The sequence below is a fragment of the Rhinatrema bivittatum genome, unplaced genomic scaffold, assembly GCF_901001135.1.
Source record: "Rhinatrema bivittatum unplaced genomic scaffold, aRhiBiv1.1, whole genome shotgun sequence".
Classification (NCBI taxonomy): Eukaryota; Metazoa; Chordata; class Amphibia; order Gymnophiona; family Rhinatrematidae; genus Rhinatrema; species Rhinatrema bivittatum.
In genome coordinates, this window is record NW_021820620.1 from 184,406 (window position 1) to 200,439 (window position 16,034).

A 16,034-nucleotide genomic window follows, 5' to 3' on the forward strand; every position below is an offset into this window, starting at 1 on the left:
AGATGGACCATTTTGGTTTATTTCTGCTGTCATTACTATGTTACTATGTAACGTGAAATCAATCCAAGCTAACTGCTGGAAGCCAGATGAAGAAAGATGTTTTATCAGGTCTCCTGATAAAACTGATAAAACCCGCTGGACTTTTGGCAACTCTTGTGGGGGTCAGGAGGGTCCCCCAAGACTTGCCAAAAGTCCCTGGTGGTCTAGCGGGGGTCCGGGAGCGATCTCCTGCACTCGGGCCGTCAGCTGCCAGTAATCAAAATGGCGCCGATAGCCTTTGCCCTTACTATGTCACAGGGGCTACTTGTGCCATTGGTCAGCCCCTCATGATTATTTCAATAAGGTATACCCTCATACCTGGGCTAATGCATACTTCCGCCTTAAGGCGTTTTTAACTTTTATGTACAAATGCCAATTTGGCTGCCCTTCTCACAATGCAATCATAGGGTAACCCCTTTTTTTTTTTTTAAACCATGGAAAACACTGCCGCTATTTTTTAAGCAGGTTCTTAAGTTTCACTTTTCAAATTCCACCGCCGCTTAAAGTAATTGTTTTCTTATTTTCTTTTTCTTCTTTTTTTCTTTTACTTATTTTCACAAACTTTATCCCTCAAGATATTTTCTTAGAGACAATCCTTATATTTATCTCTTTTCACTAAAGCAAAAGTCCCAAAAGCTCATCTGCTTATGAAAACACTTATCTCTGTTTGATGAAGCAGAGTATATCCACTCTGCTAGCATGCCCGGCACCGCTGGTGTTTTGAGGTTTTTTCTTCGTCAGGGGCTAAATGCTGAAATGATGAAAAAGAAACATGAGAAACACGATTTTTTAATACTATATTCCCTTCTTCTGAGACTCAAAAACTTACAGCATTGAGGAATGGAATGGTTCATGCGGCAAATGCAGATCCGCCATCTTGACGCTGACATTTTAAAGACACGTTTGAATTCTAAATAGACCAATCAGAGGACTAGTTTTTTCAAAGCAGAAAAAAATCATTAAAGGGCTAAAACATAGCCGTTTAAATTAACGAAGGCCAATCGATGACATCATTCATTCCTCGCGGTGACTCTGAGCCTAATTTAAAGATCCATGTCTGCTCTTTATAATTAAGGATAGCACGAATATCTCCTTTTCTAATATTCCCCGGCACCATATCTAAAATGGTCCATTGCAAATCAATGAAATTATGGCCTTTTGAGATACAATGTTTTACAATGGGGGCTTCAAAATTGCTTGTATTCAATCTGCTTCTATGTTCTCTAAGTCTCACTCTGATGGGTCTCGATGTTCAACCGACATAAAGCATAGGGCAGCCACACTGTATAACATACACTACTTGATGAGAATTACAATCTGTTGGAAAATGTGGAAAATGTGATGTGCTATATGTCAATCGTTGGAACAACTTGGACAGATCAATGTACTAATATCATTTATAAGAGGAAATTTACAACAGATTGTAATTCTCATCAAGTAGTGTATGTTATACAGTGTGGCTGCCCTATGTGAAAATAAGTAAAAGAAAAAAAGAAGAAAAAGAAAATAAGAAAAAAATTACTTTAAGCGGCAGTGGAATTTGAAAAGTGAAACTTAAGAACCTGCTTAAAAAATAGCAGCAGTGTTTTCCATGGTTTTAAAAAAAAAGGGGTTACCCTATGATTGCATTGTGAGAAGGGCAGCCAAATTGGCATTTGTACATAAAAGTTAAAAACGTCGTCAGGTGGAAGTGTGCATTAGCCCAGGTATGAGGATATACCTTATTGAAATAACCATGAGGTTTATGTGACTTTCTTTTTTGGAATATTGATATTATTTAGTCACATTATTTCCAGTTTTCATAATTTTGATTGGTCAGCCCCTGTCACATGGTAGGAGCACAAGATGGCGCCGATGGCCATGTGACAGGGGCTGACCAATGGCACCGGTAGCCCAGGTGGCACAGTAGGTCAAAGGCTATCGGCGCCATTTTGAAACCAGCAGCTGAGGGTGTGAGTACAGGGGATGACTCCCGGACCCCCTGCTGGACCACCAGGGAGTTTTGGAAATTCTTGGGGGGGTCAGGAGGGTGGGGGGGGGGGTTGTTAATTTAATTTTAGCAGGGAAACAGATAGGAATGGACATATAGAACGTATCATGGGGCCCCCTTGCCGAATGCAACGTATCTGCCCCCCCCGAATACGAATCCCGAATGCAATGTATGGTGTCCCTCTGCACATCCCTAATGTCAACATTCACTGCTATACAGTCTAATTCTCCCATCTTACTTCTTAGACTTCTGGTATTAGCATACAAACATTTCAAAGTGTGTTTTTTGTTTGTATTTACATTCTGCTTTTCGGTTGACAGGGATAAATTGGAATCTTTTTGCTCAGGTGAGTTTTTGATTATAGGCACTAGGGCTACTTTTCTTATTATTCAAACCTCTCTATTGGGATGGTTTAACTCTATGCTTCATTTGTATCCTTTGAAGATATCTCCCTCTGAACCATGCACTGCCAGTCACTGTCAGCTTTCCCCTTTGTTCTAGTTTAAATGCTGCTCTATCTCCTTTTTAAAGATTAGCGCCAGCAGCCTGGTTCCACTCTGTTTAAGGTAGAGCCCATCCCCTAGGAAAATACTCCCCTTCCCCAAAAGGTTCCTAGTTCTTTACAAAACTGAACCACTTTTCCTTGCACCAATGTCTCATCCACGCATTTAGACTCCTGAGGTCTGTCTGCTTCTGGGGACCTGCGCATGAACAGGGAGCATTTCAGAAAATGTTACACTGGAGGTTCTGGATTTCAGCTTTCTACCTAAGAGCCTAAATTTGGCATCTATAGCTCCCTTCCACATTTTCTTTTGTCTTTGGTGTTCACCTGTATCATGACAGCCAGCTCCTCCCCAGCACTGTCTAAACTCCTATCTAAGTGATGTGTGAGGTCTGCCTTCTTTGCAACAGGTAGGCATGTTACCAGGCAATCCTCATGCTTATCATCCAACCAGACATATACATTCCTAATAATCGAATCACCAACTATGATGGTTGACCTAACCGTTCGCTCCTTGCCGAGAGCCCTGTGAGACACATCCTCGGAGTGAGAGGACAATGCACCTCCTGGAGAGAGCAGGTCCTTGCTACAGGATCATTTCCTGCTGCACCAGCTTGATGCTCTCCAATCATGAGACCTTCCTCCTCCAAGGCAGCACCAGGGCTGCCAGACTGGAGTTGGGACATGGCTACTATGTCCTTGAAGGTCTCATCTATATACCCTCTGTCTGCCTCAGCTCCTCCAGGTCTGCCACTCTAGCCTCCAGAAATCAGTCTTGTTCTGAGAGACAGGAGCTCTTTGCATCTGATACACATGTACAGTTTCTCACCGGCGGGTAAAAAAATCATACATGTGACACTCGATGGAACTGGGAGGCCCCATTCTTGCTGCTGGACTGTTACCTTCATCTTAAATTTGCTCAGTTACTAGTTAAATTTTAAGTTGCTATGAGTGCAGGATTGTGTACAATTAGGGTCCTTTAAATATATTAGTATATTCACTATATATCTGATAGTGACCTACAAGGGAATGATCAACTCTTGATAAGGTATGGGGAATTTCAGAGTTTAAGTTAAAAGGTTGATTTTAATTTTTTTTTTTAAGTGTGAAAGTGACACCTGCCTATAAATTAAAGGATGAGCTAAGGTGAGGTAATACAAAACAAACTTCTGTTTATTGACTGCCGTTCTGACTACCTGTTTAAAACAAAATCACGAAAACCTATGTTTGTTGCCTGATTTTCTGACTACCTATTAAAAAAAAACAACTCACAAACATACTAAATAATATATCCCAATAGATTACTTATCCCCAATAATTTAAAGTTTTAAAAATTTCTCCAAGCAGTAGAGATGTGGTTCGGGTAAAAATGTTGTGCTGGGCTTCATTTCAGGCTCCCCCCTCCCCCACCGCAGGAACTTTGTTTTTCCCACGGTTCGGGTTTGTTTTTTTTTCAGGGGCCCTGAATTTCAGGGTACTGCACACTATTGGGAGTCAGTGTGCTCTAACTCCCATTAGTGCGCAGTCTGCGCACTGACTCATGATAGTGTGCACTAACCTGGCAGAGTTAGGGCGCACTATCGAGAGTTAGCATGCACTAACTCAAAAATGAATTTTTTCTGAAATTTCAGAAAAAATTAAATCGTTTTTCAGTTCTCCTGAACCATTCCGTTGACATTGCCTAATTCAGGAAAAATGATTGCACATCCCTACCAAGCTGTACTTAATGATTCTTTCTACCTTCCAGCTCCCACTTCCAGCTGCAAGATGCCATTCTCTAATCACCATATCAAAACCATCTTAGTGAAGCTCAGGATCTTAATATTTTCAAATAAACTTTGCAGTCCTTAAGAATGTTACATTTTCTATCTGCATAGGTATTTTACAATTGCTTCATGGTCCTGACACTGACAACACCACAGCTTTGGAGGTATTATCACTACACTTCTTGCTGCATTGCTCTGCTCCTACCATTCCAGTTTTAAAAAGTTATTTAGCAAAACCACTTTTGCAGACACTTCTAACCATTATTCCCACATATGGGTAGCTGCTCGCTCCACTCTTCTGTGCTTGTACAAGAACTGGCAAACTACTTTGGGGGTGTTATGGCTACACTTCTTGCTATGTTGCTTTGCTTCTACCATTCAAATTCTTAAGCTATGGCATTGGCAACACCACTGCTGCCGCTGCCATTCCAAGCCAGACTTGGTACCTTAGGGTGCTTCTTTTGCTGCTCCAGCTAAGTTCAAGGTTCTTATCAAAGCCCCTTCCCCTACAGTACTTGCCCACTTTTTGTCTTGCCCTGGCCATACATTTCTTTGGGAACTTATAGAAACATTCCTCAGGCTTTTCATATCATTCTTCCTCTTTGGCACTCACCTTCTTATCTTTTATTCTCTCCATGGCTATCTATTGTTCTGCACACTTTATTACGAGAGTGGATTCTTGGACTGGCAGAATAGGGAGCCAATGAGAGGAGCCCCAGAGGACCCTCCCGATGGCAGGTGAGGCTATAGGAGACCCCACACACCTTCACCACTACCAGCCTTCGTTCCCCACGGGTTGAGCCCTTGGGTACCGGGGCCAGTTGGACTTAAATGGGTCTCAGACAGATGGTGACATTTGAGTCTAGCAGGCAAGGATCTTGGCAGGCGGTGTATCTCGTAGTCAGGCAGGCAAGGTTCTTGGCATGGAGAAACAGAAGACAAGAATCAGGAATCAGATGACGGAGAATCCAAACAGGAACTGGAGCCAGGAGTAGCCAAGGCAAGGCCTAAGAAGCAGGCCCCGACTTATTTAGTTGAAGACTTGGGAGGAGGAACATAAGAAAATGCCATACTGGGTCAGACCAAGGGTCCATCAAGCCCAGCATCCTGTTTCCAACAGTGGCCAATCCAGGCCACAAGAACCTGGCAAGTACCCATGGTGCTCCCTGAAAAGGGGTCAGGTGGCGCACGCACGTGCCTGGGAAGCCGGGGGTCAGGAGGCAGGCCAGAGCAGGAGCCGCCAGCATACCGTCCTGCCTGCAGCGTCGGTGTGGCTGCCCAGGAGAAAGGCCACTGTGTGGCTCGCTGGCTGCGGCCGCCAGCTGAAGCAAGGTTCCCAGGTCCAAGGAGGTGGAGTCGGCCATGTCAGTAGGTGGGGGAGTCTGGCTGCGGTCCCGTTCGGCTGACCTTCGCAACACACCTGCTGCACCTCTCCATGAATTGTAACGGATTTCATGACTCATTCACAATTCCACTGTACTGCGAATGCTTACTCCAAGACATAAACATATGCTACTGAACTGGTGGATCAGACAGAGAGAGGTATCCCCCTCCCTAGTTGTTAAAATACTTGAATAGAATGACTGGCATCTCTTATGCTACACTACCTTAATACCATGCCCCACATCCTACATCTTTGGATCCTACCTGGTGCCACTCGGCCTTGCTGTTATGAGTAGATTTTACACCTTGGAGTTCTTAACCACTTTCTGCACCTTCCTGGCATAGTTTTTAAATTTTGAGGTCTTCCTGCAATCTGGGTGCTGCTGTGCACCTCTCCTATACTTTTGAAATATTGATACCACTTTTTATAATTCTTCTTGGTCCCTTTATCTGTACCTTGGGATATTTTCTGCCATGTTTTCTGCTTCATTCCACTTTCAAGGTGCCTTAGGATGCTGATGCTACTTTCAGTGCCACTTTACCTCTTGTAAAACTATCAAGTGTTCATGTCACTAATGCTGGCATACTCTTCTTCCTCTTTTGCTTCTTTGCTTCTCACAGTATTTTCAAGAACTTCTGCCAGTACTGGAAGCAGCTTGGTACCCCACTGCCCCTTAGAGGAACCTTAGGCTACTTTATGCCACTTTTTTGATTCCACTTTGACACTGTCTATTTGTCTAAGTACCTTGCAGCTCTTTCCTGTCTGATGATATCATCTCACAAGTTGCATTAGAATTTCAGAAAATCACTATTCTGGAGCCCTAAATAGATTGCAAAGATTCCTTCATAGCTTTTAATGCAAACAAATAAATGCAACAAATAAACAATTTTGGGCCCCAGCAAAACGAATGAATGAGCCAAGACAATTTTTTTTCTTCTGTGTGTCGCACTTCCCGGCCGCAGTCACTCCGCAGCCGGTCCTACTCACCTCTCCCATCCATCTACAAGCTCCGGGCTCACCTCCTCTGCTCCCGCTCAGTGTCTGATGTCGGCCTCACAGCGGAGCTCCCATAGGGGCTCTGCGTCTTCCTCCTCCTCGGCCTCACCCCTAGGTGCGTGCACAGCCCTATTTAAAGGGCCAAGCCCTTTAAATAGGGCTGTGCATGGGTTTCCCATGCTCGGCCCTATTTAAAGGGCCAAGCATGGGAAACCCAAACCTAGCGCTCCCTGATGACCTCACACTGTCCCACTATATAAAGCAAGGACCGTTTCCCTGAACGGTGCCTTGGCAATCGGGTCATATACTCCCATGTGTCTAGTTTGCCTTCCAGCATCTCCTGTTCCAGTGTCTCCTGTTCCAGCACCTCCTGTTCCTTCATCCCTCCATCCCTGGTAGTAACCTTTGGTCTGATCTCACGGTACTGACCATTGCTTGCTCCTGACTATCCTTGACCACTGCCTGGAACAGACCTCTGCCTGAGCACTGACTACTCTTGACCGCTGCCTGGAACCGACCTCTGCCTGAACACTGACTACTCCTGATTGTTGCCTGGAATGTGACCTCTGCCTGACCTGACTATAGGTACTGATCCCTGCTTCAGCTGACCATTCTGAACTATTACTCTGGCCTTGATCATCGCTATCCATTCGGATTCTCTGTTGTGGCCTCCTGTGACCTCTGGACATTCTGGTTTGGACATAGACTGCGCACCCTTGTTCATGGTGGGCACTCCTCTGCACTTCCTCTCTAGGAGAGCCTGTGAGGCCCACCTAAGATCAGGTGGCCCAGGTAACCAAGGGCTCAACCTGAGGGAACCCCGAGTTGCTATTGGTGAAGCTCCAGCTAGCCTCCTGTGCTCCGCCTCCTGGTGGCAGGCGCTCACCGGGTCTGTACCAATCCTGCATCAGGCCAAGGGTCCACCTCCAGCGCAACACTGTACTTTCCTAAATTCTGCCCTCTCACAATCTCACATTCTGCTAAAGCAGCTTCATACTCTTGGCCATAGCTGAGCAATGTGCCATGTAGGTCTACCTTCCTTGAAGCTCTACTCCAGAATACCTTACATTTTCTTCTTGTTCCCTGATCCTTTTACCTTGCATGCCGGTGTTCCCACATTGGTTCATCCCTTAAGGCCACATGAGCACCTGATTGCTGACCGAGACTGGTCCCTGAGCCTCCTGGCTCATGGATGTCAAACACTGAAGAGCACAATGGGAGGGTCCCAAAGACTTGCTGGTAAAAGGAAACTCGCTGCAAGCAGATGATGGGGAGGATGAGGAAGGTTCAACAGCATAATTTCCCTGGCTAGTTTACTAATCATGGTCTACTGTATTTCTAGCTTCCCTTCTATCCTTGTTAGCCCTGAAGGGACTTGGTTCTCACCTTGGCTAAAATATTGACTGGGGGAGAGCAGAGGAAAGGGGCAGTTGGAAAAAGAAAGGTGGAAGAGCCAGGAACATATCACCATGTTGGGCATGGCTCCTGATCATTTCTACCTGGGTCTTTTCAACTAAAGATATGAAGCTTCATTTTTATCTAAATTTAGTGAACTTCATGTATATTTGGAATGCACACAAGCATACAATGTTTATATTGTTTGTCCTTTATTTTGTTGTTCTAACACTTTCTTTCCAGTGTACACTGCAACATTGCTTTTACTACTTCTAAAAGCGAGGTCCATTTAATTATGTATCTCCCACTTTGCTTTTTGTGGTACATTTTAATTCCAGGTGGCTTACATATCCTGTCCCTGACCCAAGAACAAGATACATTATACTGTTCTGTAGCACCATGGGAAGTCTGCTGCTTTGAAAGGGAGTAATGACTCATGACAGATGTCTTGACAAAACAGTAAAGAAAAGGTCAGACAATTATCATACAGAGTTTGGCTTTTCTTGTAATTGCTGTATACTGAAAATTAACTTCAATTACTTCCAATTAGAAATACCACATTCTAAGTGATGCCCTTATGGACTCAATATGACCCCAGTCAAATTGAGTCCATATTTTATTACCTCTTTAAGATGGTTAAATAGCACCACTTTCACTTTGCCATCATTCAGCATCTACTCCAAAATCTATTTTCACTTTTTTTTTTTTTAAAGGATCAGGGTCATTAGGGTATGGAAGAGTAGCCTAGTGATTAGAGCAATGTTCTGCGAATCAGGAAACCCAGGGTTTACAGACCCTTGTGACCTTGGGCAAGTCACTTTACCCTCCATTGCTTCAGGTACAAAGTTAAGCGGAGATGTATCAAACTGATATTTTAACAAGGGGGGGGGGGGTTTGTACCAAATTATTCACTGACAAATAATTGTGGCACTCACTGCACCAATTTTTAGCAAGGGAGAAATGCCCAACAAAAAATGTGCATGGCAAAACATGGCCTACATGCTCAATGGTGGCCCACTTCAGCAGGGACTACCATCGTGTTAAAGGGCCTGAGGCCAAAAATACACTCTCCCAAATTATAGAAATGTCCGACAGGGTCTTGGTATATGGGACCACCTGCTGAGGTAGTCTCACAATAAAATGTAAAAAAAATAAAAGAATTTGAAATCATGCAGTGACACCCCATCCCCCCCACAACCCCCTCCCCATTTCTGTAAAACACCCCATCCCCAGCCAAAGATCCCCCAATTGCCCCATGACACCTCTTCTTCTACACCCCCTTCCAAAAAAATCCCTGGTGGTCTAGGGCAGGCCCCCTCTCACTCCTTTACTTCTAAATAAGTCTATGGTTATCTCGGATATCCTAGACCTCCTTCTCCAGCCCCAGTCCCCCGTACCTTAAAATGAATCATTTTTTGTGAGGCAGTCGGGGCCTGGTGTATCCACTTACTCTGGACTCCGGTCAACACCATTTTAAAAAATGGTGAGAACCAGCCTTTGCCCCTACCACATAATAATAGGAGCAAAGTCTGGTTGGCACCATTTTAGAAAATGACATTGATCATTCCTAGAGCGCACTTTGAGCTCCCACTGCACAAGCAATGATTAATATTAAGGTATTGGGATGTCAGAGGAAAGGGGTTGTGGGGACACCTAGGAGCTATAAGGGAGGGTCTTTGGTTGGTGCTTGGGGGGGTTTCAGAAAAGGGGAGACATTTGAGTAGAGGGAAGGGACTGTCACCACGTGATTTCAAATTTCTACTTTACGTTTTTTCATTATGGTTGTGCCTCAGTTGGTGTCCTCAGGGTGAGTGGGGGTCTACAAGACACCTGGAGACATTTCTGAATTTTTTGGGGGGCCTGTCTGTTTAACATGTCTCCAAGGGACATCGGGATGCACGTTAGCCTCCCAATGTCCTTGGGAACATTGAAATGTGATAAAATAATGTGGCTGCATTCTTTTGTTTGCATGGAATGGTTTATGATTATCTGCTTTGCATGTATTAGGTAATTTTATACATGCAAATGCATGTTAAGCATCTTATTTCAATATAGGGAGGAAATCTTTGAAAATGTCACACGATATGGCTACAATATGTGATATCATACAATAAACAGCATTCAACAAGCTTTAAATGCTAGGGATATGGAAATATTTACAGTGTCTGAATGAAATCCACTATGAAGTAGCTGAAAAGTGGAATATAAAATATAAGCTGAGCAGCTCCTATTATAGACAGCTGAAGGACTTTTTTGAACCATTTTCTTTGAAAATGAGGTAGTGAGCAAGAGTTTTTGGCTTTTGGCCCATAGTTTGTGCTGACATTATAGTTTGGATATGCTCAGTATGTTTGCACCACACAATTCCAGATCTTACTGACAACAGAAGAGAAGTTCTGCATATCCAAAATGGAATAATGAGGATCATGTATATTATAACAAAGCTTTTAATAGGTAATGAGAACATTATAGATTATAGAATTATTGAAGGATGTAACTGCTTTTATCTGCTTTGTCATTTGACTGTTTTATTGTCAATTTTTGTGATTTATTTTGTATTGTATATTATTTGTGTTATATTGCCACAATGAATTACCATGAAAAAGTGGTTAATAAATACACAGACAATGGTGAAAACATGGTTAAGGCAATAACAGATGAGCGCTTTCAGAACATCTGATGTTTAGCATACATTCTGCACCTGGTAGTGAAGTCAGCTCTGGGGTTAGAGTCCAATGACAAAGAGAATGAATACCTGCATAGCTTAATTCAGAAGTGCAGGAACATAGCAGCACACTTCCACAGAAGTGTGAAGGTGGGGCAGGTTCTCTGACAAAAGCAGACTGATTTGGACATGCCTCACAAGCGTCTCATTCAAGACATTGCCACCTGGTGGAATTTCACCTTTATGATGCTGCAGAGGTTAGTGGAGCTGCAGACACCCCTTCATGATCTTTCTGGTTCAATGGACATAGGTGTGCAGAATCCCCTAGGGCATCATGATTGGTTAGTCATGAGTCAGCTGGTAAAAATCCTGTAGCTCTTCAAGGATGTCACGGAGGAGCTGAGTTCCAGAAGTGCTACATTGACTGACATCCCTATAGTTAATTTCCTGGATGAAAATTTGGAGGCCTTTAAACAGGAAGAGGGAATGACAGTTGAGGTGCTGCATTGTCTTGTCGTTTTGCAGCAGCAAGTGGAACAGAGATTAAGGCCTTTAACAGAAGAGAACACATACATGCTCGCCACAGTCTGTGATCCCCATGTGAAAGGGAAACGCCCTACAGTACGATTGTCTCCTATTGGTGAATGACCTGCTGTTGGCAAAGGTCCGTGAACAGGAGCACCATAGGCAGAGACAGATTAGGTGTGAAGCAGAGGAGGAAACATCGGGCACTTCAGAGAGTTCTGCTAGCCCAAGCAGGAGCAGCACTCTGTCAGCGACAGCTAGTACCTCCTCCTCCACTTCAGAACATCAAAGGCATGTTGCCCATAAAGATTCATCGTTTGTGCTACGGGCTAGAGAAAAAGCAGCTGGCATGAGTGACTCTCATCCCACCCAAGCAAAGGAGACACCAGCACAGCTGTCAGTGACACGGTATCTCTCAGAGCCCATAAAGAACATGAAGACAGATCTGCTGGCATATTGCACACACAAGTCTACTGCCTGGCCACAACTAGACAAAGTGGCTCAGCAATTTCTGTCATGTCCACCAACCAGTGTGCCCAGTGAACATGTCTTTTCAATGACAGGGGATATCATGAGCCCTCACCGCTCAAGGCTGGCACCAGAGTTGATAGAAATGCTAGTGTTTTTGAAAGTAAACCTGCCTTTGCTTGGGTTTCCAAATTTTTCCTGTTAATGGCAAGATGAATAAAAGCAATTGAAAGCCTTGCAGCAGCTCCAACTGCCTCCTATGCTCCAGATAATATAAGCACTGCAGCACATGTACCTGACCTGAAACGCTGTGCCATATGTCCCTATAAGGGCCTGACCTCTAACACTGTGTCTATCCATCCACTGTACAGGCCATACGTACCAAAAAGGGCCTGACCTGAAATGCTGTCTCTGTCCATCCACTGTCTAGGCTGTACGTCCCTACAAGGGCCTGACCTGAAACGCTGTGCCTGTCCATCCACTGTCTAGGCCATACTTCCCTAAAAGGGCCTGACCTCTAACACTGTGCCTGTCTGTTCACATTTGGAATGTAAGAACATAAAAAGCTGACTTAAGATGTTTTGAGCTTGCATATTCCATATGCTCAATACTGTTCATGACCTTGCCAACAGTAATGTTTCTAGTACTATCAAAAACTGGTGGTAGTTGCACTCTAGTTCATCCTCTGTATTTCCATTGTTTACAGTGGCACTGTTTAAACAACAAAGTCAACATAGGTTGATATTGTAGATTTGGACTTGAGTAGCGGTTTTCTTATTTCTGAGAGCTCTTCATGTTCCTTTGTCATCAGCTGAAGTGCATAAGTACAGTTAATAGTTTCTGGGTATTCAAAAATAATCTCCAGCTCAGTTCTTGCTTCACAAATGGCAGTCTCTATTGCTCTAGAAACATCCTCTGTTGAATTGTCTTTCAGAAATAAAAAAGATGCTATTTTCTTCTGGCAGTGAACCAGTTCAGGAAGAAGTGACAGGTCAAACCACAACATACCTGCACAAAGGAAATCCTCTAATGCTGTGCCTGTCCATCCAGGCCTTATGTCCCTATGTGGGCTTCACCTCTGTCCTCGATTGCTGTGCCTGTCCATCCAGAATTATGTCCCTACGTGGGCTTAACCTCTATCCTCGATTGCTGTGCCTGTCCGTCCAGGCCTTATGTCCCTACGTGGGCTTAACCTCTGTCCTCGATTGCTGTACCTGTCCATCCAGGCCTTATGTCCCTACAAGGGTTTGACCTCTATCCTCGATTGCTGTGCCTGTCGGTCCTGGCCTTATGTCCCTACAAGGTTTTGACCTCTGTCCTCGAATGCTGTCCCTGTCCATCCAGGCCTTATTGCCATTTCATAGGACACAGGATGCCTTAAAATAGAAAAAGAAATGAATAGAAGTTTGGATTTCTTCTGAACACATTGTTTCAAAGCAATCAAGAAAGGGATTTAAGGCCAAAACGTCTCAGAAGGTCTGAGTTTGCAGCTAGATTTTACAAATATAGACAAATAATATAGACAAATATAGACAAAAAATAATAGGGGTCGCTCCATGAAGTTAGCATGTGGCACATTTAAAACTAATCGGAGAAAGTTCTTTTTCACTCAACGCACAATTAAACTCTTGAATTTGTTGCCAGAGGATGTGGTTAGTGCAGTTAGTATAGCTGTGTTTAAAAAAGGATTGGATAAGTTCTTGGAGGAGAAGTCCATTACCTGCTATTAATTAAATTCACTTAGAAAATAGCCACTGCTATTACTAGCAATGGTAACATGAAATAGACAGTTTTGGGTACTTGCCAGGTTTCTTATGGCCTGGATTAGCCACTGTTGGAAACAGGATGCTGGGCTTGATGGACCCTTGGTCTGACCCAGTATGGCATGTTCTTAATACAGAGCAAATTAAAAAATGGTTAGGCTGAAGCAGTACATCTGCATAACAACAAATGCATCACTTCTAGATTTCCATTGCCACTTCTAGATTTTCCGTTACTTTGTGATTCTCATGGTATTTTTCCTCACTGTTAAATATTGCAGGGAAAAATACCACAGTAGTAAATATCCCCAAAACAATACATGATGGTGGTTCTGGGACTTTTGGAGCTGCCATTATTTAAAGGGGATAATGGCCCAGAGTAAGACCCCACCAAAAGAAATCAAAAATCCCAGGGGTGTCCCTAGATCCCCATCCCCATCCCCACTGCCTCTGGGGGTGGTCCATTGTAAAATTATTTTTAAAATGTTTTCAAATCTACCGCCGGACCTCAGACAGGAACCCTGCCTACAAACATTTTGAAAAAAACTTAAAACCTGGCTATTTAGCCAAGCTTTCCCTTAAGTTTTTCACTTTGGAACTCTACATCTCAAGCCTACCTGACTTACATAGTGAAACCATTTAATCAATTGGTTATCCTTCTGTCCTTCTCTTTCTTATATTCCCAAGTTTGATCTCCTTGTTATATGTAACTTTTTTACCTCCTCTGATTATTTTACTGTTAAACGGTTGATAAGAATGTTTACCCCTTGTTCCATGTAACGTGATTTGATATGACATCAGTCATGAAGGTCGGTATATAAAATAATTAAATAAATAAATAAATATTGGCATCAGGCCCTGCCTTGCAACTTCCTAACCATTCTCTGTCATAACAAAAATTCTACCCCTGGAGGTCGGGACACTCAGACCCTCCTTACTCATAAGCATTCCTTAATTATGACATGCAACGTTTGACTCTAACGAGGTTTAACTGTCATCTCTACATCTCTACATATTTACATACTATATAACAGTACATTTGCAGATTATCTTCACTACTAAAGTTCCTTGTAAAAAGTTGTACACACACATTCTATTCCAAAACACTAATAATGTTAATTGCCATTTGCTAAATGTTATTTTTACCTTCAATGTTCCTTGTAATAATGTTTAATGGTTGATTGTTATTGTTCAATGTTTAATGTTCTATGTACAAAACCCCGGTCTAACCTCCCAGACCAGGGCAACCTTTTCGTTACTTGTAAACCGGAATGATTTGTATTGCATACAGGAATTCCGGTATATAAAAATTAAAAATAAATAAATAAATAAAATCTCTATACCAATCCAAGTTCAGCATTCACCCTGTTTAATGAATTTCCTTTCTGTCACATGTTACATGTAAACCGATATGATGTTTCGACGAATACCGGTATAAAAAAAATTTAAATAAATAAAATAACCTTAGTGTTCTAGTGGAGACACAAGAGCATCCCCTAGGCTCTGGACCCAGAGGTGGCCATTTTTCAAAATGGCACTGTTCTGCCTTTGCCCCATCATATGATAGGGGCTAAGACCAATTAGAGCCATTTTGAAATATAGTCGAGCCTGGAGTCTGGGGGTTGCTTTGGGCCCCCACTGGACCAATAGGATTAATTTTGTGGCTGACAGGCCTGGGGGCCAATGGGAGTTATGGCCTCCAATGGTAGGATTTTTGTCATGAATGGGTGTGGTTGGAGGCTGGTGGGCATGGTCAGGTGCCAATCTAAAAAATGTATTTTTTCATATTTTGATAATGGGCCCCTTCTCTGGGTTGAGGGAAGAAGAAAACAGTGTAGTCTATGAAGACCCAAGGTTTAATGTGTTGTTGTTTTTTTTTGGGGGGGTGGACTTTCTACAATCCCTTGGCCTTGGGAGCATTGGGACATACGTTAGCATCCCAATGTTCCCCAGGGGAAATTAGCTACACCTCAAGAATTGTAGCTAACTTCAGATTAAATAATGCAGCTTGCAATTTTTTAAGTAAGTTGTATTTGATTTGCATGGTTTCATGAGCTAACTACATTTGTATGACAATTAGCTCATTATAATGTGCACGGTACTTGGCAAATACCTCAAATATTATCCCCACATTAGGCCATTTACCAGATGAAAATGTAGTGCTATTCACGTGGTGAAAGGTCTTCTGTGGCTTAGTGAATGAGCCAAAAGTTTGGTTTTATTTTGGCGTCACACCATACTGGACTGCAAGTCAACCTGTTCAGACTTAGTTGGGGACAGTAAAGTATAATAGGCAACACTGTTCTGCTGTTGCTGCTACTACTTTTACTATTGTAACATCACTTCTCTAGTGCTGCTTGATGCACAGAAAACTCTGTACAAAAGTATATAAGAGACAGCCCCTGCTCAGCAGAGCTTACCATCTAATCAAAACAAACACACAGGGGAAAATAAACTTTAGAATTTCTTTCATTAAAGTCCCAGGCACTGAATATCTCATCTCCTAGCGAGGTGACTGAGGTGAGGGTTGAAGTCTGTAATGCT